The sequence below is a fragment of the Arachis hypogaea genome, chromosome 5 (genome assembly GCF_003086295.3).
Source record: "Arachis hypogaea cultivar Tifrunner chromosome 5, arahy.Tifrunner.gnm2.J5K5, whole genome shotgun sequence".
Classification (NCBI taxonomy): Eukaryota; Viridiplantae; Streptophyta; class Magnoliopsida; order Fabales; family Fabaceae; genus Arachis; species Arachis hypogaea.
In genome coordinates, this window is record NC_092040.1 from 51903063 (window position 1) to 51929469 (window position 26407).

General features: G+C 38.4%; 2 non-coding genes across 2 annotated transcripts; both read right to left on the reverse strand.

Annotated features, from left to right (window-relative positions):
* Positions 1–15793: 15793 nt before the first annotated feature.
* Positions 15794–15897, reverse strand: LOC112804176 (small nucleolar RNA R71). The gene has a single exon (XR_003202796.1). It is a non-coding gene; the product is annotated as a small nucleolar RNA R71 (small nucleolar RNA).
* Positions 15898–19890: 3993 nt separating this feature from the next.
* On the reverse strand, positions 19891–19994 carry LOC112804329 (small nucleolar RNA R71). Its single transcript, XR_003202939.1, has one exon. It is a non-coding gene; the product is annotated as a small nucleolar RNA R71 (small nucleolar RNA).
* Between the last annotated feature and the right edge of the window lie 6413 nt (positions 19995–26407).

Here is a 26407-nt window from a genome sequence, read left to right on the forward strand (position 1 = left end):
TTTATAATAAACTAGCTCCTAGGGTTTACATGAGTAGGTAATTGATGCATAAATCCACTACCGGGGCCCACTTGGTGTATGTTTGGACTGAGCTTGATCAATTCACGAGCTGAGGCTTCTCTTGGAGTTGAACTCTGAGTTATGACGTGTTTTGGGCGTTCAACTCCGGATCATGACGTTTTTCTGGCGTTTAACTCCAGACAACAGCATGTACTTGGCGTTCAACGCCAAGTTACGTCGTCAATCTTCGAATAAAGTATAAACTATTATATATTGCTGGAAAGCTCTGGATGTCGACTTTTCAACACCGTTGAGAGCGCGCCAATTGGAGTTCTGTAGCTCCAGAAAATCCATTTCGAGTGCAGGGAGGTCAGATTCCAACAGCATCAGCAGTCCTTTTGTCAGCCTTTTTCAGAGTTTTGCTCAAGTCCCTCAATTTCAGCCAGAATTTACCTGAAATCACAGAAAAACACACAAACTTATAGTAAAGTCCAGAAATGTGAATTTAACATAAAAACTAATGAAAACATCCCTAAAAGTAGCTTGAACTTACTAAAAACTATATAAAAACAATGCCAAAAAGCGTATAAATTATCCGCTCATCACAACACCAAACTTAAATTGTTGCTTGTCCCCAAGCAACTGAAAATCAAATAGGATAAAAGAAGAGAATATACTATAAATTCCAGAATATCAATGAATATTAATTTAATTAGATGAGCGGGACTTGTAGCTTTTTGCTTCTGAACAGTTTTGGCATCTCACTTTTTCCTTTGAAGTTCAGAATGATTGGCTTCTCTAGAAACTTAGAATTTCGGATAGTGTTATTGACTTTCCTAGTTAAGCATGTTGATTCTTGAACACAGCTACTTATGAGTCTTGGTCGTGGCCCTAAGCACTTTGTTTTCCAGTATTCCCACCGGATACATAAATGCCACAGACACATAACTGGGTGAACCTTTTCAGATTGTGACTCAGCTTTGCTGAGTCCCCAGTTAGTGGTGTCCAGAGCTCTTAAGCACACTCTTTTTGCTTTGGATCACGACTTTAACCACTCAGTCTCAAGCTTTTCACTTGGACCTTCATGACACAAGCACATGGTTAGGGACAGCTTGATTTAGCCGCTTAGGCCTGGATTTAATTTCCTTGGGCCCTCCTATCCATTGATGCTCAAAGCCTTGGATCCTTTTTACCCTTGCCTTTTGGTTTTAAGGGCTATTGGCTTTTTCTACTGCTCTTTCTTTTTCTTTCTAAATTTTTTTTTCGCCAATTTCTCCTTTTTTTTTCGAACAAGCTTTTGCTTTTCACTGCTTGTTCTTGCTTCAAGAATCAATTTCATGATTTTTTTTTTCAGATCATCAATAACATTTCTCTTTGTTCATCATTCTTTCAAGAGCCAACAATTTTAACACTCATAAACAACAATATCAAAAGACATATGCACTGTTCAATCATTCATTCAGAAAACAAAAAGTATTGTCACCACATCAATATAATTAAATTAAATTCAAGGATAAATTCGAAATTTATGTACTTTTTGTTCTTTTGAATTAAAACATTTTTCATTTAAGAGAGGTGAAGGATTAATGGATTTTATTCATAGCTTTAAGGCATGGTTACATACTAATGGTCATGAAGTAGAGACACAAAACATAGATAAACACAACATTAAAAACCGAAAACAGAAAGAAATAAAGAACAAGGAATGAATCCACCTTTAGTGGTGTCTTCTTCTTGAAGGACCAACAATGTCCTTAAGCTCTTCTATGTCTCTTCCTTGCCTTTGTTGCTCCTCCCTCATTGCTCTTTGATCTTCTCTTATTTCTTGGAGAATGATGGAGTGCTCATGATGTTCCACCCTTAATTGTTCCACATTGTGGCTCAAATCTTCTAAGGTGGTGTTGAGTTGCTCCCAATAGTTGTTGGGAGGAAAGTGCATCCCTTGAGGCATCTCAAGAATTTGTTGATGATGAGCTTCCTCATGCACTTCTTGAGAACCGTGCATGGTTTCTCTTGCTTGCTCCATCCTCTTCTTGGTGATGGGCTTATCCTCTTCAATGGAGGTGTCTCCTTCTATGATAACTCCAGCGGAGTAACATAGATGGCAAATAAGGTGAGGGAAGGCTAGCCGTGCCATGGGTGAGGGCTTGTCGGCTATTTTGTAGAGTTCATTGGAGATGACCTCATGAACTTCTACTTCCTCTCCAATCATGATGCTATGAATCATGATGGCCCGATCCACAGTAACTTCAGATCGGTTGCTAGTAGGAATGATAGAGCGTTGAATGAATTCCAACCATCCTCTAGCCACAGGCTTGAGATCCAGTCTTCTTAGTTGAACTGGCTTGCCTTTGGAATCTATTCTCCACTGAGCTCCTTCCACACATATGTCCATAAGGACTTGGTCCAACCTTTGGTTAAAGTTGACCCTTCTAGTGTAGGGGCGTTCATCTCCTTGCATCATGGGCAAGTGAAACGCCAACCTCACATTTTCTGGACTAAAATCTAAGTATTTCCCCCGAACCATTCTGAGATAGTTCTTTGGATTCGGGTTCATACTTTGATCATGGTTCCTAGTGATCCATGCATTGGCATAGAACTCTTGAACCATCAATATTCCGACTTGTTGCATGGGGTTGGTTAGGACTTCCCAACCTCTTCTTTGGATTTCATGTCGGATTTCCGGATACTCATTCTTTTTGAGCTTGAAAGGGACCTCGGGGATCACCTTCTTCTTTGCCACAACATCATAGAAGTGGTCTTGATGGCTCTTGGAGATGAATCTTTCCATCTCCCATGACTCGGAGGTGGAAGCTTTTGTCTTCCCTTTCCCTTTTCTAGAGGATACTCCGGCCTTAGGTGCCATTGATGGTAATGGAAAAACAAAAAGCTTATGCTTTTACCACACTAAACTTAAAATCTTGCTCGCCCTCGAGCAAGAAAGAAAAGAAGAGAAGAAGAAGAATAAGAAAATATGGTAGAGAGGGAGAGAGGTAGGTTCGGCTAAGGGGGAGAAGATGGGTTAGTGTTGTGTGAAAATGAAGTAGAATGGAAGGGTATTTATAGGGAGAGGGGAGGGTGGGTGTTCGGCTATTTTGGGTGGGAATGGGTGGGAAATTGAATTTGAATTTTATGAAGGTAGGTGGGGTTTATGGGGAAGAGTGGGTTGATGTGAATGGTGAATGGGGTAATTGGGAAGAGGAATTGAGGTGATTGGTGATGGGTGTTGGGAAGTGTGACATGGGGAGTAGAAAACTGAGATTTAGGATTAGGAGAGTGTGATTAGGATTAAAAGGTAAGGTGGGAATATGGTAGGTGGGGATCTTGTGGGGTCCACAGATCCTGAGGTGATCCTGTGGGGTCCACAGGATCCTGAGGTGTAAAGAAATACCATTCCTTCACCAAATAGGCATGTAAAATGCCTTCGTGCATCATTCTAGCGTTTAAACGCCCATTGGTGCACGTTCTGGGCGTTCAACGCCCATGTAAAGCATGTTTCTGGCGTTGAACGCCAGTTTTATGCTTGTTACTGGCATTCAGCGCCATCTTTTCTCCTCTAGGCACATTCCTGGCGTTCAGCGCCAGGATGTTGCTTGTTTCTGGCGTTCAGCGCCAGAATGGTGCTCTGTTCTGGCGTTGAACACCGGCCAGATGCATCTTACTGGCGTTGAACACCAGCCTGTGCGTCCTCCATGGTGAAAAATTTTTTTCTTCTGTTTTTGACTCTGTTTTTAATTTTTTTGATTTTTTCGTGACTCCTCATGATCATGTACCTAATAAAACACAAAATAACAATAAAAATAAAAATTAGATAAATAAAATTGGGTTGCCTCCCAACAAGCGCTTCTTTAATGTCAATAGCTTGACAGTGGCTCTCATGGAGCCACAAGGTGATCAGGAAAATGTTAGTGTAGTCCCAACACCAAACTTAGAGTTTGGATATGGGGTCTTAACACCAAACTTAGAGTTTGGTTGTGGCCTCACAACACCAAACTTAGAGTTTGACTGTGTGGGCTCTTCTTGACTCTGAACTGAGAGAAGCTCTTCATGCTTACTCTCTTTTGTCACAGAGGGATGGCCATGTGCCTTAAACACAAGGTAGTCCCCATTCAATTGAAGGACTAATTCACCTCTTTTGACGTCTATCACAGCTTCTGCTGTGGCTAGGAAAGGTCTTCCAAGGATGATGCAATCATCCTCTTCCTTCATAGTGTCTAGGATTATGAAATCAGCAGGGATGTAAAGGCCTTCAACCTTTACTAACACGTCCTCTACTATTCCATAAGCTTGTCTCATTGATTTATCTGCCAATTGTAATGAGAACAAGGCAGGTTGTACCTCAATGATCCCTAGCTTCTCCATTACAGAGAGTGGCATAAGATTTATCCCTGACCCCAGATCACATAGAGCTTTTCCAAAGCTCATGGTGCCAATGGTACAAGGTATTAAAAACTTGCCAGGATCTTGTTTCTTTTGAGGTAGAGTTTTCTGAATCCAAGTATCTAGTTCACTAATGAGCAAGGGAGGTTCACTTTCCCAAGTCTCATTACCAAACAACTTGGCATTCAGCTTCATGATAGCTCCTAAGTATTGAGCAACTTGCTCTCCAGTCACATCTTCAGCCTCTTCAGAGGAAGAATAGTCTTCAGAGCTCATGAATGGCAGAAGGAGATTTAATGGAATCTCTGTGGTCTCTGTATGGGCCTCAGATTCCTTTGGATCCTTAATAGGAAACTCCTTCTTGCTTGAGGGACGTCCCAGGAGGTCTTCCTCACTAGGATTTTCGTCCTCCTCCTCCCTTGTGCACTCGGCCATGTTGACTAAATCAATGGCCTTGCACTCTCCTTTTGGATTCTCTTCTGTATTGCTTGGGAGAATGCTTCTTCCATCAAACTTGGACGTTGGCTTTGTAAAGTCACCAAGCATTCTCCTTGCATTATTATTATTATTTTCGGCTGCCATCTCCTTCTCTTGTTCGAAAATTTCTGAAAGGTTGTTTCTGGATTGTTGTAATTTAGCTTCTCTTAATTTTCTCTTCAGAGTCCTTTCAGGTTCTGGATCAATTTCAACAAGAGTTCCTTTTTCCCTGTTCCTGCTCATATGAAAGAGAAGAAAACAAGAAAAGAAAGAGGAATCCTCTATGTCACAGTATAGAGATTCCCTTATGTTAGTAAAAGAAGAAAGGGGATAGAAGAATGGAGATGGAGATTCGGATTTTTGGATGAAGGGAGGTGAAGAGAAGTGTTAGTAATTAATTAATTAAATAGAATAAGAGAAGAGAAGAGAAATTTCGAAAATAATTTTTGAAAAAGAGGTTAGTAATTTTCGAAATTCAAAGACAAAATATAATTAAAATTAAAATTTAAAACAAAAAGAATTTTTGAAAAAGAGATGAGATATTTTCGAAAATTAGAGAGGGAAAAGTAGTTAGGTGGTTTTGAAAAAGATAAGAAACAAACAAAAAGTTAGTTAGTTGATTGAAAAAGATTTGAAATCAAATTTTGAAAAAGATAAGAAGATAAGAAGTTAGATAAGATATTTTGAAATCAAAAATTTTTTTGAAAAAGATAAAATTTTGAAAAATATAAGATAAAAGATAAAAAGATAAGATAAAAATTTTAATAAAAAGATATTTTGAAAAAGATTTAATTTTTAAAAAGACTTAACTAACAAGAAACTACAAGATAAGATTCTAGAATTTAAAGATTGAACCTTTCTTAACAAGAAAGTAACAAACTTCAAATTTTTGAATCAATCACATTAATTGTTAGCATATTTTCGAAAATTAGATATAAAAATAAGAAAAAGATTTTGGAAAAAAATAATTTTTCAAAAATTTCGAAAATTAAAAGAAAATGGAAAAGATATGATTTTTGAAAAAGATTTTGAAAAGATAAGATTTTTAAAATTGAATTTTGACTTGACTTGTAAGAAACAACTAATTTTAAAAATTTTTGACCAAGTCAACCCAAAATTTCGAAAATTTGGAGGAAAATAAGGAAAAGATATTTTTTTTGATTTTTGAATATTTTTAATTATGAGAGAGAAAAACAACAAAAATACTCAATGCATGAAATTTTTAGATCAAAACAATGAATGCATGCAAGAATGCTATGAATGTCAAGATGAACACCAAGAACACTTTGAAGATCATGATGAACATCAAGAACATATTTTTGAAAAATTTTTGATGCAAAGAAAACATGCAAGACACCAAACTTAGAAATCTTTAATGCATGAAAAATATGAATGCAAAGATGCACATGAAAAATAAGAAAAGACACAAAACAAGAAATCATCAAGATCAAACAAGAAGACTTGTCAAGAACAACTTGAAGATCATGAAGAACACTATGAATGCATGGAGTTTTCGAAAAATGCAAGAAAAAATTTTTAAAGCATGCAATTGACACCAAACTTAAAAATTGACTCAAGACTCAAACAAGAACACAAAATATTTTTAGTTTTTATGATTTTATTAATTTTTTTTGGATTTTTATTAATTTTTTTTCGAAAAACATTTTTTGGAAAAACGAAAAAGAAAAGAAAAATTTTTTTAAAAAAAAAATTTTTGAAAAGAAAATTACCTAATCTGAGCAACAAGATGAACCGTCAGTTGTCCATACTCGAACAATCCCTGGCAACGGCGCCAAAAACTTGGTGGACGAAATTGTGATCCTTATTCTTTGAGTTGCACTCCTTGTAAAATTATGGAATTTGAAATTGGCACGAGTGGACACAACTCCGTTCAACTAACCAGCAAGTGTACTGGGTCGTCCAAGTAATAAACCTTACGTGAGTAAGGGTCGATCCCACAGAGATTGTTGGTATGAAGCAAGCTATGGTCACCTTGTAAATCTCAGTTAGGCAGATTAAATTTGTTTATGGGTTTTCGAAAATAAAAATAAGAAAATAGAAATAATAAAAGGGATAGAGTACTCATGCAGATTCATTGGTGGGAATTTCAGATAAGTGAATGGAGATACTGTATGGCTCAAGAACGCCTGCTTTCCCACTGCTTCAACTCAATCCTTCTTACTCCTTTCCATGGCAAGCTGTGTATAGGGGTTCACCGTTCGACGATGGCTACTTTGAATCCTCTCGGGAAAATGATCCTCTGCGGCTGTCACTCGCATGGCTAATCGTCTGGAGGCATCACCTGGCCGAAGGCTACATCCCATCCTCGCAGTGAAAACTACGCTCACGCGCTCTGTCACAGCACGGCTAATCACTGGTTGGTTTCCGCTCCTACTAGAATAGAATCCCTTGATTCTTTTGCGTCTGTCACTAACGCCCAGCACTTGCGAGTTTGAAGCACGTCACAGTCATTCATTACCGGAATCCTACTCGGAATACCACAGACAAGGTTAGACTTTCCGGATTCCCAGGATCCTACTCGGAATACCACAGACAAGGTGAGACTTTTTGGATCCTCATAAATGCCGCCATCTATCTAGCTTATACCACGAAGATCCTATTGGGGAATCTAAGAGATACACATTCAAGCTCTGTTGCATGTAGAACGGAAGTGGTTGTCAATCATGTGCGTTCATAAGTGAGAATGATAATGAGCGTCACTTAATCATCACATTCATCATGTTCTTGGGTACGAATGAATATCTTGGAATAAGAATAAGAGAGATTTGAATAAAAGAAAATAGAATTGCATTAATACTTGAGGTACAGCAGAGCTCCACACCCTTAATCTATGGTGTGCAGAAACTCCACCGTTGAAAATACATAAGTAAAAGGTTCAGGCATGGCCGAATGGCCAGCCCCCTCAAACGTGCTCAATGGCCTCCTAAGATGAAGAATAATACAAAACTGAGACCAAAGATGAAACGTGGTCAAAAGACATCTCATACAATAGTTAAATGTTCTATTTATAATAAACTAGCTCCTAGGGTTTACATGAGTAGGTAATTGATGCATAAATCCACTACCGGGGCCCACTTGGTGTATGTTTGGGCTGAGCTTGATCAATTCACGAGCTGAGGCTTCTCTTGGATTTGAACTCTGAGTTATGACGTGTTTTGGGCGTTCAACTCCGGATCATGACGTTTTCTGGCGTTTAACTCCAGACAGCAGCATGTACTTGGCGTTCAACGCCAAGTTACGTCGTCAATCTTAGAATAAAGTATGGACTATTATATATTGCTGGAAAGCTCTGTAGCTCCAGAAAATCCATTTCAAGTGCAGGGAGGTCAGATTCCAACAGCATCAGCAGTCCTTTTGTCAGCCTTTTTCAGAGTTTTGCTCAAGTCCCTCAATTTCAGCCAGAATTTACCTGAAATCACAGAAAAACACACAAACTCATAGTAAAGTCCAGAAATGTGAATTTAACATAAAAACTAATGAAAACATCCCTAAAAGTAGCTTGAACTTACTAAAAACTATATAAAAACAATGCCAAAAAGCGTATAAATTATCCGCTCATCACATACCATGGTGGGTTGTCTCCCACCTAGCACTTTTAGTTAAAGTCCTTAAGTTGGACATTTGGTGAGCTCCTTGTCATGGTGGCTTATGTTTGTACTGATCCAGGAATCTCCACCAGTGTTTCAAATTCCAGTAGCCTCTGGGATCCCAAAGTAGTCGCAGAAAGCCTTCAAGTAAGTTAAAGCAAGTAACAAGGCCCCAAGAGTGTTGATTGCCAGAATGAATTCCGGGGTCCCAAACCTTGCTTTTGCACCCGTCTTCTTGTTGAGCAATATTGTTCCATCCGGGTGGCAAGCAGTCTGTATTCTCACTGAAGCAGCCAAACAACTTCCTAGACCCATTCAGTTGAGCTCTACACCAACCTTTGCATTTAAACTTAAAGCTTCCAACCATAATGAACCTTGCAAGACAATTCTTACCACTGACCATCTTCCTCTTACTCTTAATGCCACAAAAAGCTCTAAGTTGACCATCCGTCTCTAGTAGCCCATATTCAAGTGGGGTTAGAAAGCTAAGGGATATGAATTTTACCCACTTGAATGTTGCGAAGGATGATGGCAACTTAGGGGGAGGGGTCTCCAATAACTTTGGCAATGTGATTTCAAGCTCCACTCCCTTGTGCTCTTTGACAACTTCCACCTCTTTGCAAACTTCTTTGATTTCAACCTCTTCCACTTGGTAGGTTTCTTCTAATTCAAACTCTTCTTTATTGCGCACCAAGGGCATGGGAGGTTGTGCCTCTTCTTCTTGAATCTCCATCTCTTGTTCAACCTCTTCCAAGTCTTCAACCATAACATGCCTTGGGGGTTGTACACCCTCCTCAACAACAAATTCAAACTCCTTAAAAGAGGGTTCTGTGACTTGAGGTTCCCGTGGAGGTTCTGCATCTCCTAAATCTTCAACCACTTCTTCCTCTGCAACTATTATGGCTTTCTCTACTTGTTCCAGTACAAAGTCATGCTCCTTATTGTCCACTGGAGTCTCTAGTGTCTCCTTCATGCTACGTTCTTCATTAGATTCTCCACATGAAGCCATGGGGGTCCCTTGAGTGTCCGAACGTCCGGAATGTAATTAACTTATTGCTTGCTCTAATTGATGAAGGGTTGCATGAAATTGATCTACAGTTTCCTTGAAATGATCCCTTGACTCTTGTTCCTCCTTGACGATTACCTTTTCATGACAACTCCCTTCAATTACTCCTTCACCTTCAAGGGTCTCTTCTACCTTCACCTTTAGTGCCTTCTCTAGCTCCTTATGAAGTATGGATTCGCGAAGACGATCCTCTCTCTCTTGTTCCATATCAATAGCATAATTGGGATCATCTTGCTCTTGGATTGGTGGATGTGGGTGTTCTTCCATGGATGGTGGTGATGGGATGGATGGATCATTATGTGGTTGAGATGGAAGTGCATTGGAGCTTGAGGGTTGTATATTGAAGATATTTGGTGGTCCGATTTGGGCGGCGAGAGCTTGTATAGTAGAGTTCAGATCGGCAAATGCTTTCTTCATGGAGGTTTGGGGTGGATAGGAGGGTTCATTTGTTGGGAGAAAGGGTTCATGGTAGGAAGGTGGTTCATCTTGATAATGGTAAGGAGATGGTGTATATTGAGGTGGTGGTTCTGTGTATCGTTCATTTGGCTCATAAGGTGGTTGGTATGGTGGATACGGTTTAGGGTCATATGGAGGGGAATGGTGGAAAGGGGCTTGTGAGTGTGGTGGTTTAAAGTTATGTTGTGAGGATGGTCTCTGAGCATACAGCGGGGCTTGTTGGTAGCTACTAGGCGGTCCACCATATCTATCAGCTTGGTATGCATTGTAAGATGGTCTTTGTCTGTGATATTTAGGAGGGCGTTGTTGCCTAAAGGGTTGATCAGATCCTCTTAGCTCCGTCCATCTTTGATTGCTTTGACCTTGATGTATATTCCTCTTATAGTTTCCATTCCTTGCAACAAAATTTGAACCAAACTCAAAGCGAGAGGGGTGAGAATTCATAATAGATATCAGAAATAAGAGGGAAGAGAGAAAACAAAGAAACAAGTAAAAGAAAAATATTTTTTTTGAAAAACATTTATAATAACCAATAATAAGGCACACGTTCGCAATTCTCCGGCAACGGCGCCATTTTGAAGAACTGAAGATTGATGGTTTAGAGGTTATAGTAAACTCTCGTTGTAAGTATACTTACTAAACCAAGCAATCAACCTTTCTTACAAATGTTTTGGTTGTCACAACTAACAAACCCCTAAAGAAATTGATAACCGAAGTATTTAAACCTCGGGTCGTCTTCTCAAGGAATTGCAGGGAGGTATGTTCTTATTATTGGTTATGAGTTTGTAAATTGGGGGTTTTGAAAGTGAGGAAAAGGTATGGTAAATGATAAGAAAAATAAATAAATAACTGCAAAATAAACTCTTGGCAAGATATGAGAAATTAGAAGTCCTATCCTAGTTATCTTTATCAATTGTGATGAGAATTGGATTTTTCTCCCACATTATTAACCTCTAACTATGAAGGTAAGTTAAGTGGATGAATTAATTCGAATCTTCAAATTCCAGTCTTTCCTTGGGAAAAGTTAGAATTATTGGATCTCGAATTAATTCTTGAAGAATTCCAATTTTCAGTCAACAATGAGTTTGATAACTCAAGAGTTACCAATTAATCAATCAAAGCCAAAAGGGAATAAAATCTACTTGAATGAAAATAATTTGGATAGAGCCCAAGCATCAGTAACATATAAATATGAAATACCTCAATTGCATTAATAAAATAAAATCAATCCAAATATGAAGAGTAATAAGCCAAATAAGCAACATCAATAATCAACAATTAAGAGAAGTCGGAATAAAAAGATATTGAACCTGATAAAAAGATGAGTTAAAAATATTCCTAAGTTCTAAAAATCCTAATCCTAATCCTAAGAGAGAGGTGAGAACCTCTCTCTCTAAAAACAACATCAAAAACCTAAAATTGTGAATTATGAAAGCATGTTGAATCTCTGCATATTCCCTGACTTTTATCTGTGTTTCTAGGCAAAAAACTGGGTTGAAATGCGGCCCAGAATCTCTGCCAGCGACTTTTGTAATTCTACAGATCACACACGTCACGCGTCCGCATCGTCCACGCGATCACGTCACTTAGCATTTTTCGTATCACGTGTGCGCGTCGTCCACGCATTCGCATCATTCGTGCAGCTTCCGATCCGCGCAGTCGCGTCAGGCACGCGATCGCATCACTCTGATTTCTTCCATTTCACGCGGTCGCGTGAGCCATGCGACTGCGTGACTTCTCGCTGGTCATCTCCTCAATTCCTTGTGTTCCTTCCAGTTTTGCACGCTTCCTCTTTATTCTATAAGCCATTTCTGCCCTATGAAGCCTGAAACACTTAACACACAGATCAAGGCATCGAATGGTAATAAGAGAGGATTAAGATTAGCTAAATTAAGACCAAAGAAGCATGTTTTCAATCATGTAAATTATAGGAAGGAAATATAAATGCATGCTAATTATATGAATAAGTCGGTAAAGACCATGATAAAACCACACAATTAAACACATTGTAAACCATAAAATAGTGTTTTATCAACCTCCCCACACTTAAACATTAGCATGTTGATGAGCGGATAATTTATACGCTTTTTGGCATTGTTTTTAGTATGTTTTAGTTAGTTTTTATTATATTTTTATTAGTTTTTAGTTAAAATTCACTTTTCTGGACTTTACTATGAGTTTGTGTGTTTTTCTATGATTTCAGGTATTTTCTGGCTGAAATTGAGGGACCTGAGCAAAAATCTGATTCAGAGGCTGAAAAGGACTGCAGATGCTGTTGGATTATGACCTCCCTGCACTCGAAGTAGAATTTCTGGAGTTACAGAAGCCCAATTGGCGCGCTCTCAATTGCGTTGGAAAGTAGACATCTTGGAATTTCCAACAATCTATAATAGTCCATACTTTGCGCGAGATTTGATGGCCCAAACTGACGTTCTAAATCAGCTCAAAACTGCCCGGCGTTAAACGCCGGAACTGGCACAAGAATGGGAGTTAAACGCCCAAACTGGCACAAAAGCTGGCGTTTAACTCTAAGAAAAGTCTCTACACATAGAAGCTTCAATGCTCAGCCCAAGCACACACCAAGTGGGCCCAGAAGTGGATTTTTATGTCATTTACTCATCTTTGTAAACCATAAGCTACTAGTTCTCTACAAATAGGACCTTTTGCTATTGTATTTTCATCTTTTGATCACTTTAGATCTTAGGATCATCTTTGGACGTCTAGTTCTTAGATCATTGGGAGGCTGGCCATTCGGCTATGCCTAGACCTTGTTCTTATGTATTTTCAACGGTGGAGTTTCTACACACCATAGATTAAGGTGTGGAGCTCTGCTGTACCTCGAGTATTAATTCAATTACTATTGTTCTTCTATTCAATTCAGCTTATTCTTGTTCTAAGATATTCATTTGCACCCAAGAACATGATGAATGTGATGATTATGTGACGCTCATCATCATTCTCACTCATGAACGCGTGCCTGACAACCACCTCTGTTCTACAAGCAAACAAGGCTTGAATGTTTATCTCTTGGATTCCTTAATCAGAATCTTCGTGGTATAAGCTAGAATTGATGGCGGCATTCAAGAGAATCCGGAAGGTCTAAACCTTGTCTGTGGTATTCTGAGTAGGATTCAAGGATTGAATGACTGTGACGAGCTTCAAACTCCTGAAGGCTGGGCGTTAGTGACAGACGTAAAAGAATCACTGGATTCTATTCCAACCTGATTGAGAACCGACAGATGATTAGCCGTGCTATGACAGAGCACGTTGAACATTTTCACTGAGAGGACGGGACTGTAGCCATTGACAATGGTGATGCCCAACATACAGCTTGCCATGGAAAGGAGTAAGAAGGATTGGAAGAAGACAGTAAGAAAGCAGAGAGACGGAAGGGACAAAGCATCTCCATACGCTTATCTAAAATTCTCACCAATGAATTACATAAGTATCTCTATCCTTATTTTATGCTTTATTCATAAATCACGCATAACCATTTGAATTTTCCTGACTGAGATTTACAAGGTGACCATAGCTTGCTTCATACCAACAATCTCCGTGGGATCGACCCTTACTCGCGTAAGGTTTATTACTTGGATGACCCAGTGCACTTGCTGGTTAGTTGTGCGAAGTTGTGATAAAGAGTTGAGATTGCAATTGAGCGTACCATGTTGATGGCGACATTGATGATCACAATTTTGTGCACCAAGTTTTTGGCGCCGTTGCCGGGGATTGTTTGAGTTTGGACAACTGACGGTTCATCTTGTTGCTTAGCTTAGGTATTTTTTTTCAGAGTTCTTAAGAATGAATTCTAGTGTTTCAAGGTGATGTTCTTATCATCACCAAAGCTGATTGATTCTCATCAATTTAGCTCTTGAATGTAATGTCTTGCTGAAGCTTGGCTAGCCATGTCTAATTCCTTTAGACTGAAGCTTTAGACTAACATTGCATGATTATTGGAATTCTCATTAAGAATTTTGATATCCTTATTTTCTTTTTTCACTCAATTTTCAAAAAAATCCAAAAAAATTATAAAATCATAAAAACCAAAAATATTTTATGTTTCTTGTTGAGTCTAGTGTCTAATTTTAAGTTTGGTGTCAATTGCATGTTTCTATTCTTCTTGCATTTTTCGAATTCATTCATGTGTCTTCGTAAATCTTCAAGTTGTTCTTGCCGATTTCCTTGCTCTGATCTTTACATTCTCTTGTCTTGAGTACTTTGTTGTTTCTCATATGCATTTTCAATTTGTTAGTGTCAATAGTATACAAACTTCTAAGTTTGGTGTCTTGCATGCATTGTTTATTTGATCTTAGTCTCATTATTAAAAATCCAAAAAAAATTAATTTGTATCTTTTCAAGTCAATAATACAGAGAATTGAAGATTCAGAACATACAGCAGATGAATTACACAGAAAAAGCTGGGTGTTCAAAACGCCTAGTGAGGAAGGAAAACTGGCGTTTAAACGCCAGCCAGAGTGCTTGGCTGGGTGTTTAACGCCCAAAAGGTGTGAGTTTTGGGCGTTAAACACCAGAATGGATACCATTCTGAGCGTTTAACGCCAGGATGGCACAAGAGGGAAGATTTTGTTTTTAATTCAAATTTTTTTTCAAGTTTTCATGATTTTTCAAAATAAAATCTTTTTCAAATCATATCTTTTAAATAATACATTTTCAAAATCAATTTCATTCCATTTTCAAAAATACTTGCTAACAATTAATGATTTGATTCAACAGTTCAGTTATGTTGCCTTTTCTGGTGAGAAAGGTTTAATGTCTGAATCATATCTTATAAATTTCTTGTTAGCCAAGTCATTAATTTTCAAAATCAAATCTTTTTAATTTGTTTTTCAAATCATATCTTCTCAATCATATCTTTTTAAAACTATATCTTTTCAATCATATCTTTTTAATCACATCTTTTTCAAAATAGTTTTCAATCATATCTTTTTGATTTCTAATTTCAAATTCTTTTTCAAAATCACTTTATTTCTTTTCCACTCTTAGTTTTTGAAAATCATCAATCAATTTTTCAAAATTTCTTCAAAATCTTTTAATTTATTTTCGAAAATTTCTTCCCCTCTTCTCACATCCTTCTATTTATGGACTAACATTACTCCTCAATGCACAATTCGAACTCTATCTTTCTTGATAAGTTCGAATTCTTTTACCTCTTCCTTCTATTTTTCTTTTCCTCTGACACCTCAAGGAATCTCTATATTGTGACATAGAGGATTCCATATTTTCTTGTTCTCTTCTCTTTCATATGAGCAGGAGCAAAAACAAAAGCATTCTTGTTGAAGCTGACCCTGAACCTGAAAGGACCTTGAAGCAAAAGCTAAGAGAAGCTAAAGTACAACTCTCTGTAGAGGACCTAACAGAAATCTTCCAAGAAGAAGAACCCATGGCAGCCGAAAACAACAATAATGCCAACAATGCAAGGAAGTTGCTTGGTGACTTTACTGCACCTACTCCCGACTTCTACGGGAGAAGCATCTCTATACCTGCCATTGGAGCAAACAACTTTGAGCTTAAGCCTCAATTAGTTTCTCTAATGCAACAGAATTGCAAGTTCCATGGACTTCCATTGGAAGATCCTCATCAGTTTTTAGCTGAATTCTTGCAAATCTGTGACACTGTCAAGACTAATGGGGTTGACCCTGAGGTTTACAGACTTATGCTATTCCCTTTTGCTGTAAGAGACAAAGCTAGGATATGGTTGGACTCACAACCTAAAGAAAGCCTGAACTCTTGGGAAAAGCTAGTTAATGCCTTCTTGGCAAAGTTCTTTCCACCTCAAAAATTGAGTAAGTTTAGAGTGGAAGTCCAAACCTTTAGACAAAAGGAAGGTGAATCCCTCTATGAAGCTTGGGAAAGATACAAACAATTGATCAGAAAGTGTCCTTCTGACATGCTTTCTGAATGGAGCATCATAGGTATCTTCTATGATGGTCTGTCTGAACTGTCCAAGATGTCATTGGACAGCTCTGCTGGAGGATCTCTTCATCTGAAGAAGACGCCTGCAGAATCTCAAGAACTCATTGAAATGGTTGCAAATAACCAATTCATGTACACTTCTGAAAGGAATCCTGTGAACAATGGGACGAATTAGAAGAAAGGAGTTCTTGAGATTGATACTCTGAATGCCATACTGGCTCAGAACAAAATATTGACTCAGCAAGTCAATATGATCTCTCAAAGTCTATCTAGAATGCAAGCTGCACCAGGCAGTACTTGATGAGCGGATAATTTATACGCTTTTTGGCATTGTTTTTAGGTAGTTTTTAGTAAGTTCAAGCTACTTTTAGGGATGTTTTCATTAGTTTTTATGTTAAATTCACATTTCTGGACTTTACTATGAGTTTGTGTGTTTTTTCTGTGATTTCAGGTAATTTCTGGCTGAAATTGAGGGATTTGAGCAAAACCCTGGAAAAGGCTGACAAAAGGACTGCTGATGCTGTTGGAATCTGACCTCCCTGCACTCGAAATGGATTTTCTGGAGCTACAGAACTCCAATTGGCGCGCTCTCAACGGAGTTGGAAAGTAGACATCCAGAGCTTTCCAGCAATATATAATAGTCCATACTTTATTCGGAAATTGACGAAATAACTTGGCGTTGAACGCCAAGTACAGGCTGCTGTCTGGAGTTAAACGCCAGGAAAACGTCATGATCCGGAGTTGAACGCCCAAAACACGTTATAACTTGGAGTTCAACTCCAAGAAAAGCCTCAGCTTGTGGATAGATCAAGCTCAGCCCAAGCATACACCAAGTGGGCCCCAGAAGTGGATTTATGCATCAATTACTTACTCATGTAAACCCTAGTAGCTAGTCTAGTATAAATAGGATAAGTTACTATTGTATTAAACATCTTTTGACAGTTTAATCTTTTGACTTTGTAGTCTTTGATCATTCGGTCTCTTGATCACTCAGGGGGCTGGCCATTCGGCCATGCCTGAACCTTTCAGTTATGTATTTTCAACAGTGGATTTTCTGCACACCATAGATTAAGGGTGTGGAGCTCTGCTGTACCTCAAGTTTCAATACAATTACTATTACTTTCTATTCAATGTCTCTTCTATCCTTATTCCAAGATATAAGTTATACTTAACTTTGATGAATGTGATGATCCGTGACACTCATCATCATTCTCACCTATGAACGCACGTGATTGACAACCACTTCCGTTCTACTTTAGGCAGGGCGCATATCTCTTAGATTCCCCATCAGAATCTTCGTGGTATAAGTTAGATAGATGGCGGCATTCATGAGGATCCGGAAAGTCTAAACCTTGTCTATGGTATTCCGAGTAGGATTCTGTGATTGAATGACTGTGATGAGCTTCAAACTCCTGAAGGCTGGGCGTGATGACAAGCGCAAAAGAATCAAGGGATTCTATTCCAACCTGATTGAGAACCGACAGATGATTAGCCGTGCTGTGACAGAGCATAGGAATGTTTTCACTGAGAGGATGGGATGTAGCCATTGACAACGGTGATGCCCTACATACAGCTTGCCATGGAAGGGAGTAGGAAGGATTGAATGAATGTAATAAGAAAATAGAGATACGAGAGGAGCACAGCATCTTCACACACTTATCTGAATTTCCCACTATTGCTTTACATAAGTATTTCTATCCCTTTTTATTTTCTTTATCTATTAATTTTCGAAACCCATAACCAATTAATCTGCCTAACTGAGATTTACAAAGTGACCATAGCTTGCTTCATACCAACAATCTCTGTGGGATCGACCCTTACTCACGTAAGGTATTACTTGGATGACCCAGTACACTTGCTGGTTAAGTTGAACGGAGTTGTTAGCTTCTCTAACAGTGCCTGGAACTCTTGTATCACAATTTCGTCCACCAAGTTTTTGGCGCCGTTACCGGGGATTGTTCGAGTATGGACGACTGACGGTTCATCTTGTTGCTCAGATTAGGTAATTTTCTTTTCAAAAATCTTTTTCAAAATTTTTCTTTTCTTTTTCGTTTTTCTAACCATGTTTTTCAAAAAAAAATTAAAATAAAAATACAAAAAAATTAGAAAATCATAAAAATCAAAAATATTTTGTGTTTCTTGTTTGAGTCTTGTGTTAATTTTTAAGTTTGGTGTCAATTGCATGCTTTTAAAATTTTTTTCTTGCATTTTTTCGAAAATTCCATGCATTCATAGTGTTCTTCATGATCTTCAAGTTGTCTTGACAAGTCTTCTTGTTTGATCTTGATGATTTCTTGTTTTGTGTTGTTTGTTGTTTTGCATTTTTTGTTTGTTAGAGTCCATGCATTAAAGATTTCTAAGTTTGGTGTCTTGCATGTTTTCTTTGCATCAAAAATTTTTCAAAAAATATGTTCTTGATGTTTATCATGATCTTCAAAGTGTTCTTGGTGTTCATCTTGACATTCATAGTGTTCTTGCATGCATCTTGTGTTTTGATCCAAAATTTTCATGTTTTGGGTCATTTTTGTGTTTTTCATTAAAATATTCAAAAATCAAAAAATATCTTTTCCTTATTTTTCTCTAAATTTTTGAAAATTTGAGTTGACTTAGTCAAAAATTTTCAAATTAGTTATTTCTTACAAGTCAAGTCAAATTTTCAATTTTAAAAATCTTATCTTTTCAAAATCTTTTTCAAAAATTATATCTTTTTCATTTTTTCCATTTTTCAAAAAATTCCAAAAATCTTTTTCAAAATATTTTTAAAATCTTTTTCTTATCTATACATCTTATTAGCTAACAATTAATGTGATTGATTCAAAAATTTGAAGTTTTTTACTTTCTTGTTAAGAAAGGTTCAATCTTTAAGTTCTAGAATCTTATCTTGTATTTTCTTGTTAGTGAAGTAAGTATTTTTAAAATTTAAAAATTAAATCTTTTTATCTTTTATCTTATCTTTTTCAAAAATTTTATCTTTTTCAAAATTTGATTTCAAAATATCTTATCTAACCTCTTATCTTCTTATCTTTTTTTTTTTTAAAAAAATTTTGATTTTAATATCTTTTTCAACTAACTAACTTTTTGTTTGTTTCCTATCTTTTTCAAAACCAACTAATTACTCTTCCCTCTCTAATTTTCGAAAATACTTCTCTCTTTTTCAAAAATTCTTTTGTTTTAAATTTTAATTTTAATCTTATCTTATCTTTAATTTTCGAGAATTACTAACTCCTTTTTCAAAATTATTTTCGAAATTCTCTATCTCTTTTCTTATTCTATTTAATTATTTATTTACTAACACTTCTCTTCACCCCTCTCCACCTACTATCCGAATCCCCTCTTCTACTTTCTTCTCTCTTTTCTTTTTCTACTAACATAAAGGAATCTCTATACTGTGACATAGAGGATTCCTCTTTCTTTTCTTGTTTTCTTCTCTCTTTCATATGAGCAGGAACAAGGATAAAGGCACTCTTGTTGAAATTGATCCAGAACCTGAAAGGACTCTGAAGAGAAAATTAAGAGAAGCTAAATTACAACAATCCAGAAACAACCTTTCAGAAATTTTCGAACAAGAGAAGGAGATGGCAGCCGAAAATAATAATAATGCAAGGAGAATGCTTGGTGACTTTACAAAGCCAACGTCCAAGTTTGATGGAAGAAGCATCTCCATTCCTGCCATTGGAGCCAACAACTTTGAGCTAAAACCTCAGCTAGTGCCTTAATGCAACAAAACTGCAAGTTTTATGGTCTTCCATCTGAAGATCTTATCAGTTTTTAACTGAGTTCTTGCAGATCTGTGAGACTGTAAAGACGAATGGAGTTGATCCTGAAGTCTACAGACTCATGCTTTTCCCTTTTGCTGTAAGAGACAGAGCTAGAATATGGTTGGATTCACAACCCAAGGATAGCCTGGACTCCTGGGATAAGCTGGTCACTACCTTCTTGGATAAATTCTTTCCTCCTCAAAAGCTGAGCAAGCTGAGAGTGGATGTTCAAACCTTCAAACAAAAAGATGGTGAATCCCTCTATGAAGCTTGGGAAAGATACAAGCATCTGACCAAAAGATGTCCATCTGACATGTTTTTAGAATGGACCATATTAGATATATTCTATTATGGCCTGTCTAAATTTTCGAAAATGTCATTGGACCATTCTGCAGGTGGATCTATTCACCTAAAGAAAACGCCTGAAGAGGCTCAAGAACTCATTGACATGGTTGCAAACAACCAATTCATGTACACTTCTGAGAGGAATTCCGTGAATAATGGGATACCTCAGAAGAAATGAGTTCTTGAAATTGATGCTCTGAATGCCATATTGGCTCAGAACAAAGTGTTGACTCAACAGGTCAACATGATCTCTCAAAGTCTGAATGGATGGCAACATGCATCCAATAGTACTAAAGAGGCAGCTTCTGAAGAAGCTTATGATCCTGAGAACCCTGCCATGGAAGAGGTTAATTACATGGGTGAACCTTATGGAAACACCTATAACTCATTATGGAGAAATCATCCAAATTTCTCATGGAAGGATCAACAAAAGCCTCAACAAGGCTTTAACAATGGTGGACGCAATAGGCTGAGCAATAGCAAGCCATATCCATCATCTCCTCAGCAACAGACAGAGAATCCCGAACAAAACACTTCTAATATAGCCAATATAGTCTCTGATCTGTCAAAGGCCACTTTCAGTTTCATGAATGAAACAAGATCTTCCATCAGAAATCTGGAGGCACAAGTGGGCCAGCTGAGTAAGAAAGTCATTGAAACTCCTCCCAGTATTCTACCAAGCAATACAGAAGAGAATCCAAAAGGAGAGTGCAAGGCCATTGATGTGATCAATATGGCCGAATGCACAAGGGAGGAGGAGGACGAAAATCCTAGTGAGGAAGACCTCCTGGGACGCCCATCAAGCAAGAAGGAATTTCCTATTAAGGATCCAAAGGAATCTGAGGCTCATACAGAGACCATAGAGATTCCATTAAATGTCCTTCTGCCATTCATGAGCTCTGAAGACTATTCTTCCCCTGAAGAGGATGAAGATGTGACTGGAGAGCAAGTTGCTCAATATTTAGGAGCTATCATGAAGCTGAATGCCAAGTTGTTTGGTAATGAGACTTGGAAAAGTGAACCTCCCTTGCTCAACCTAGATACCTAGATTCAGCAAACTCTACCTCAAAAGAAACAAGATCCTGGCAAGTTCTTAATACCTTGTACCATAGGCACCATGACCTTTGAAAAGGCTCTATGTGATCTGGGGTCAGGGATAAATCTTATGCCACTCTCTGTAATGGAGAAGCTGGGGATCATTGAGGTTCAACCTGCCTTGTTCTCATTACAATTGGTAGACAAATCATTGAGACAAGCTTCTGGAGTAGTGGAGGATGTTTTAGTAAAGGTTGAAGGCCTTTACATCCCTGCTGATTTCATAATCTTAGACACTAGGAAGGAAGAGGATGAATGCATCATCCTTGGAAGACCTTTCCTAGCCACAGCAGGAGCTGTGATAGATGTTAACAGAGGTGAATTAGTCCTTCAATTGAATGGGGACTACCTTGTGTTTAAGGCACATGGCCATCCCTCTGTGACAAAAGAGAGTAAGCATGAAGAGCTTCTCTCAGTTCAGAGTCAAGGAGAGCCCCCACAGTCAAACTCTAAGTTTGGTGTTGTGAGGCCACAACTAAACTCTAAGTTTGGTGTTAAGATCCCATATCCAAACTCTAAGTTTGGTGTTGGGACTATACAACATTGACCTGATCACCTTTGTGGCTCCATGAGAGCCACTGTCAAGCTATTGACATTAAAGAAGCGCTTGTTGGGAGGCAACCCAATTTTATTTATCTAATTTTTATTTTATTGTTATTTTATGTTTTATTAGGTACATGATCATGAGGAGTCACGAAAAAATCATAAAAATTAAAAACAGAATCAAAAACAGCAGAAGAAAAAATTCACACCCTGGAGGACGCACAGGCTGGCGTTCAACGCCGGTAAGATGCATCTGGCCGGCGTTCAACGCCAGAACAGAGCATCATTCTGGCGCTGAACGCCAGAAACAAGCAACATTCTGGCGCTGAACGCCAGGAATGTGCCTAGAGAAGAAAAGCTGGCGCTGAACGCCAGTAACAAGCATGAAACTGGCGTTCAACGCCAGAAACATGCTTTACATGGGCGTTGAATGCCCAGAACGTGCACCAATGGGCGTTTAAACGCCAGAATGGTGTGCAAAGGCAATTTACATGCCTATTTGGTGCAGGGATGGAATTTCTTGACACCTCAGGATCTGTGGACCCCACATGATCACCTCAGGATCTGTGGTCCCCACAGGATCCCCACCTACTATATTCCTACCTTACCTCCTAATCCTATTTTTGTGATGACTATTCCCCATGTCACACTTCCCAACATTCTTCACCAATCACCTCACTTCCTCTTCCCAATCACCCCCTTCACCACTTACATCCATCCACTCTTCCCCATAAACCTCACCTACCTTCAAAATTCAAAAACATTTCCCACCCATTCCCACCCTATATGGCCGAACATTCACTCCCCCCTCTCCCTATATATACCCATCCATTCTACTTCATTTTCACACAACACAACCCCTTCTCTTCACCTAAGCCGAAACTACATCTCTCCCTCTCTACCGTATTCTCTTCTTCTTATTCTTCTTCTCTTCTTTCTTCTATTGCTCGAGGACGAGCAATATTTTAAGTTTGGTGTGTGGTCAAAGCACAATCTTTTTTGTTTTCCACTACCATCAATGGCACCTAAGGCCGGAAAAGGTAAAGGGAAGACAAAAGCTTCCACTTCCGAGTCATGGAAGATGGAAAGATTCATCTCCAAAAGCCATCAAGACCACTTCTATGATGTTATGGCAAAGAAGAAGGTGATCCCTGAGGTCCCTTTCAAGCTCAAGAAAAATGAGTATCCGGAGATCCGACATGAGATCCGAAGAAGAGGTTGGGAATTCTTAACCAACCCCATGCAACAAGTCGGAATCTTAATGGTTCAAGAGTTCTATGCCAATGCATGGATCACTAGGAACCATGATCAAAGTATGAACCCGAATCCAAAGAATCATCTCACAATGGTTCGGGGGAAATACTTAGATTTTAGTCCGGAAAATGTGAGGTTGGCGTTTCACTTGCCCATGATGCAAGGAGATGAACGCCCCTACACTAGAAGGGTCAACTTTAATCAAAGGTTGGACCAAGTCCTAATGGACATATGTGTGGAAGGAGCTCAATGGAAGAGAGACTCCAAAGGCAAGCCAGTTCAACTGAGAAGACTGGACCTCAAGCCTGTGGCTAGAGGATGGTTGGAGTTCATTCAACGCTCCATCATTCCTACTAGCAACCGATCTGAAGTTACTGTGGATCGGGCCATCATGATTCATAGCATCATGATTGGAGAGGAAGTAGAAGTTCATGAGGTCATCTCCAATGAAATCTACAAAATAGCCGACAAGTCCTCCACCATGGCAAGGCTAGCTTTTCCTCACCTTATTTGCCATCTATGTTACTCAGCTGGAGTTATCATAGAAGGAGACATCCCCATTGAAGAGGATAAGCCCATCACCAAGAAGAGGATGGAGCAAGTAAGAGAGATCCCTCACGATTCTCAAGAGATGCATGAGGAAGCTCATCATCAAGAAATCCCTGAGATGCCTCAAGGGATGCACTTTCCTCCTAACAACTATTGGGAGCAACTCAACACCTCCTTAGAAGATTTGAGCCACAATGTGGAACAATTAAAGGTGGAACATCATGAGCACTCCATCATTCTCCATGAAATAAGAGAAGTTCAAAGAGCAATGCGGGAGGAGCAACAAAGGCAAGGAAGGGACATAGAAGAGCTTAAGGACATTATTGGTCCTTCAAGAAGAAGACGCCACTAAAGGTGGATTCATTCCTTGTTCTTATTTCTTTCTGTTTTTCGGTTTTTAATGTTGTGTTTATCTATGTTTTGTGTCTTTATTTCATGATCATTAGTATGTAATAACTATGCCTTAAAGTTATGAATAATTCCATTAATCCTTCACCTCTCTTAAATGAAAAATGTTTTAATTCAAAAGAACAAGAAGTACATGAATTTCGAATTTATCCTTGAATTTAGTTTAATTATATTAATGTGGTGACAATACTTTTTATTTTCTGAATGAATGCTTGAACAGTGCATATTTTTTGTCTTGTTGTTTATGAATGTTAAAACTGTTGGCTCTTGAAAGAATGATGAACAAAGAGAAATGTTATTGATGATCTGAAAAATCATGAAATTGATTCTTGAAGCAAGAAAAAGCAGTGAAAAAGAAAGCTTGTGAAAGAAAAAAGAAAAAAAAATTTTGGCGAAAAAAAAATAGAAAGAAAAAGAAAAAGCAAGCAAAAAAAGCCAATAGCCCTTAAAACCAAAAGACAAGGGTAAAATGGATCCAAGGCTTTGAGCATCAATGGATAGGAGGGCCCAAGGAAATAAAATCCAGGCCTAAGCGGCTAAATCAAGCTGTCCCTAACCATGTGCTTGTGTCATGAAGGTCCAAGTAAAAAGCTTGAGACTGAGTGGTTAAAGGCGTGATCCAAAGCAAGAGTGTGCTTAAGAGCTCTGGACACCTCTAACTGGGGACTCTAGCAAAGCTGAGTCACAATCTGAAAAGGTTCACCCAGTCATGTGTCTGTGGCATTTATGTATCCGGTGGTAATACTGGAAAACAAAGTGCTTAGGGCCACGGCCAAGACTCATAAAAGTAGCTGTGTTCAAGAATCAACATGCTTAACTAGGAAAGTCAATAACACTATCCGAAATTCTAAGTTCCTAGAGAAGCCAATCATTCTAAACTTCAAAGGAAAAAGTGAGGTGCCAAAACTGTTCAGAAGCAAAAAGCTACAAGTCTCGCTCATCTAATTATAATTAATATTCATTGATATTTTGGAATTTATAGTATATTCTCTTCTTTTTATCCTAATTGATTTTCAGTTGCTTGGAGACAAGCAACAATTTAAGTTTGGTGTTGTGATGAGCGGATAATTTATACACTTTTTGGCATTGTTTTTACATAGTTTTTAGTAAGTTCAAGCTACTTTTAGGGATGTTTTCATTAGTTTTTATGTTAAATTCACATTTATGGACTTTACTATGAGTTTGTGTGTTTTTTCTGTGATTTCAAGTAATTTCTGGCTGAAATTGAGGGATTTGAGCAAAACTCTGGAAAAGGCTGACAAAAGGACTGCTGATGCTGTTGGAATCTGACCTCCCTGCGCTCGAAATGGATTTTCTGGAGCTACAGAATTCCAATTGGCGCGCTCTCAACGGCGTTGGAAAGTAGACATCCAGAGCTTTCCAGAAATATATAATAGTTTATACTTTATTCGGAAATTTACGACATAACTTGGCGTTGAACGCCAAGTACAGGCTGCTGTCTGGAGTTAAACGCCAGGAAAACATCATGATCCGGAGTTGAACGCCCAAAACACGTTATAACTTGGAGTTCAACTCCAAGAAAAGCCTCAGCTCGTGGATAGATCAAGCTCAGCCCGAACATACACCAAGTGGGCCCCAGAAGTGGATTTATGCATCAATTACTTACTCATGTAAACCCTAGTAGCTAGTCTAGTATAAATAGGATAAGTTACTATTGTATTAGACATCTTTTGACAGTTTAATCTTTTGACTTTGTGGTCTTTGATCATTGGGTCTCTTGATCACTCAGGGGGCTGGCCATTCGGCCATGCCTGAACCTTTCACTTATGTATTTTCAACAGTGGAGTTTCTGCACACCATAGATTAAAGGTGTGGAGCTCTGCTGTACCTCAAGTTTCAATAAAATTACTATTACTTTCTATTCAATGTCTTTTCTATCCTTATTCCAAGATATACGTTATACTTAACTTTGATGAATGTGATGATCCGTGACACTCATCATCATTCTCACCTATGAACGCACGTGATTGACAACCACTTCCGTTCTACTTTAGGCAGGGCGCATATCTCTTAGATTCCCCAACAGAATCTTCGTGGTATAAGTTAGATAGATGGCGGCATTCATGAGGATCCGGAAAGTCTAAACCTTGTCTATGGTATTCCGAGTAGGATTCTGTGATTGAATGACTGTGACGAGCTTCAAACTCCTGAAGGCTGGGCGTGATGACAAGCGCAAAAGAATCAAGGGATTCTATTCCAACCTGATTGAGAACCGACAGATGATTAGCCGTGCTGTGACAGAGCATAGGAATGTTTTCACTGAGAGGATGGGATGTAGCCATTGACAACGGTGATGCCCTACATACAGCTTGCCATGGAAGGGAGTAGGAAGGATTGAATGAATGTAATAAGAAAATAGAGATACGAGAGGAGCACAGCATCTTCACACACTTATCTGAATTTCCCACTATTGCTTTACATAAGTATTTCTATCCCTTTTTCTTTTCTATTTATCTATTAATTTTCGAAACCCAAAACCAATTAATCTGCCTAACTGAGATTTACAAGGTGAC